The following is a 2,940-nucleotide window of genomic DNA, read 5'->3' as shown; positions in this document are numbered from 1 at the left end:
ATTAAAACAAGTGTTTTACTAATAATATTAAGAAAGAAACTTTGTTTTCGTAAAGTAACTTTTAATAAGTGTAATGTTTTGGAAACAATTAAATTGTAATAATATTATCACAAAACTATTAAGTTTTTAAATAAACCCCAAATGAAAGAAATAATTTAAATTCGTAAACAAATAGAGGAAGGAGATGTTTTGAAATATGTTTAAATTATCAATTACTCCTTTTCGCTACACAATTTCAAAACAAATGGCTTGAAAAAGCTTTAAGGAAATAACAATCACATTTCGTAAATAAATAACAATTTTGTTTTTAAACAATTGTTAAAATTAACTATGAGAGTTACTCCTATAAACATTTTTAAAGTATTTATCAAATATCTGCATCGATAAAAATTATTTTAATTTCTAAGATAATATTTTAAAATCATCTTAAAATAGCCAAAACGAAATTAAGTGTTACTTTTAAGTGAATGAGAATAACGTCATAAGAAATGTGCAAAACTTAACTCCCTTTACACAAGTACATTAAGTTTCAGTGAAAAATCAGCTGTAAATGCTTATTTGCTAAAACATACATTTGTTTAAAGACTACTTAAGAAGCTTTTTTTTAACAAAATAAACTTTTTATTTCAATCTTCACAATAACACACTGACGTTTAGTAGCTAGTTTTAAAAAATTTAACAATTACGAGTTATTTTAATGTGAAAACAAATTGAACAGTTTTTCAACAAATATTTTTCTACTTTCCTTATTAAAATGCTTTTTTTTTTCGAAGCAATAAAAAGTCCTTAAATGATTTGCTAGTACTTTAGCTGCTTCCTTAGACTATTCATTTATTCTTAACCTCTAGTATAGAGTATTTGCTAAAAATTTTAAGAAATATCACTTTCTTTTTGACTAAACTTAGTTTTTTAAATCGAAATTTTGCGGTATCATTACACATAGCAACTTATTCGCAACATAAATTCAAAGAATTACTTGCTCATAACTTATAAGAAAGTTTTTTGCTGTCTGCAGTTGTTTAAAATAATCTTTTTCATAAGATAGATTTTCATTTTCTTACACAAAGGTAAATATAAGAATGGCTACAGATTCAGTATATCCACGATATAAACATTTGTAGCTTACTTTGAGCAAAATGCGAAACATTAGTTAGAAGCTTTTTGTAGATGTTGAGAGTAAAAGTCAACAAGAATCCTATTCATCGGGCTCATTTTTTGCTGCTAAATGTTTTCGTGGTTTAAAAAGTTCCTCCCTATACTTTTATAAAAAAACAATTGCAATGTGCACTTTTTCGTGTGTTGTGCGTCTTAGATAAACTGCATTTTTTGTTTAAAATTGTGCACTTTGGCACTTGAAAAAAATATAAAGAAGGTAAATGATAATAACAAACGAAAACAAGAAAAAAATAAGTATTTCTTAATCTTGAATAAACAACACTTTGGTTACGCAGTTTTTGTATACGTTTAACACATTAAATAATTTTAAAGCCGATTTTTTTAATAAACACTAAGTAGTTTTTACAAAGAAGATATTTAAGAGAAATGTCAAATTTTGTAGAAATAATTTTTTTGGAGGTCGTCGTGACTTTTAAAACTCTATTTAAAAAATTTCTGAAATTTTTTAGACTCAAGTTTGTATATAAGTTAAGTGAAAATTCATCCCACTTTAAAATACTAAAATGATTAATGATAAAAATCTGTACATCTTCTATTAATTAAAAAGGTGACTTCTGTATTTGTATAAATTATATACTACAGCAATTCAAGAACAAAATAATTCGCTGCGAGCAGGATTTAAATCTGAGCGGGCAATGCCCATTAGATTTCGAGTCCAACGCCTTAACCACTCGGCCATCGCAGCTCCCGTTGGAAATATACTTTTCTTGTTTATATAGCTAAACAGTTTTCAATACAAAACAAATCATATTAAGAAACCAAGTAAATAGTTTTTTTAAATGTATATATAGTTTGTGGTTACAAAAGACTAAAACTTTTCAAAATTTGTTATTTAAATGTTATTTAGTTATGTTTTAGTTTTGTTATTTAGTTCTTATATCCAACAATAACTACCAATAAATTTATATCAATACTAATTTACTCGTAATTATATTCAACAAAGTATATTCTTCGTAAGTAGATGAAAAATGATTAATTTAAAAAATAAACAATGCATAGGCAAACATAACTATTTTTTTTTAAATTGTGATGATAAAATTAAATAATTTTCTAAAAAATAGTTCATAAAGGAGCCTGACAGGGGACTTGAACCCCTGACCGTTGGATTAAAAGTCCAACGCTCTACCGACTGAGCTAGCCAGGCTCACATCGACACTGAAATTATAGCGTTTATAATTAAAATCGTTATACATCGTGACGTAGTAATTCAAACTTCGTGACGTAGTTATTGAAACTAATGTTGCAAAATGGAAAATACTTTTCAAATTTTTTATTTAGTATTTAGGCTGTTACAAATTAATGGTAATACGAAATTGTTAGTAATCTTTGAATTAGGAATTGTAGTAATACTACTACTATTACTTTTTATTAATAGTACTATTACTAATTATCTTTATATTTTAATTTATATAAGTTAAGTTTAGTTCTGGTAGAAAATTGTACAATAGGTTATTTATCTGTTCAAGTGTGAAACTATTTCTGCTGTTCAAAAAAGAAAAATAACACTTTTAGCAGAAAATACTTTCCAGTTTTATTTAAATGTTTAATTCAAAGAAATCATTAAATAAGTTTAAATAAAAATATTTCACACGGAAATCAATAATATAGGAAAAAAAAACATTATTTTAAGTACCAAAACAAAATAAAGTTTCATTGCGAAATTATGTTCTACCGAGACTTAAACTCGGATCACAGAATTCAGAGTTCTGATAACTAACCATTACACCATAGGATCGCACGTTAATATTATATTTTTTGTGAATT

The 2,940-nt window shown here is 25.6% G+C and overlaps 2 non-coding genes across 2 annotated transcripts; both read right to left on the bottom strand.

Moving 5' to 3' along the window:
- Positions 1 to 1,779: 1,779 nt before the first annotated feature.
- Positions 1,780 to 1,861, bottom strand: Trnas-cga (transfer RNA serine (anticodon CGA)). Its single transcript has one exon. It is a non-coding gene; the product is annotated as a tRNA-Ser (tRNA).
- A 386-nt stretch (positions 1,862 to 2,247) lies between these two features.
- Trnak-uuu (transfer RNA lysine (anticodon UUU)) lies at positions 2,248 to 2,320 on the bottom strand. The gene has a single exon. It is a non-coding gene; the product is annotated as a tRNA-Lys (tRNA).
- Between the last annotated feature and the right edge of the window lie 620 nt (positions 2,321 to 2,940).

This window comes from Thalia democratica, unplaced genomic scaffold (genome assembly GCF_965202585.1).
Source record: "Thalia democratica unplaced genomic scaffold, ktThaDemo2.hap1.1 HAP1_SCAFFOLD_441, whole genome shotgun sequence".
Taxonomy (NCBI): domain Eukaryota; kingdom Metazoa; phylum Chordata; class Thaliacea; order Salpida; family Salpidae; genus Thalia; species Thalia democratica.
The sequence above is the reverse complement of the archived record's forward strand: the minus strand, read 5'-3'. Positions and strand labels throughout refer to the sequence as shown.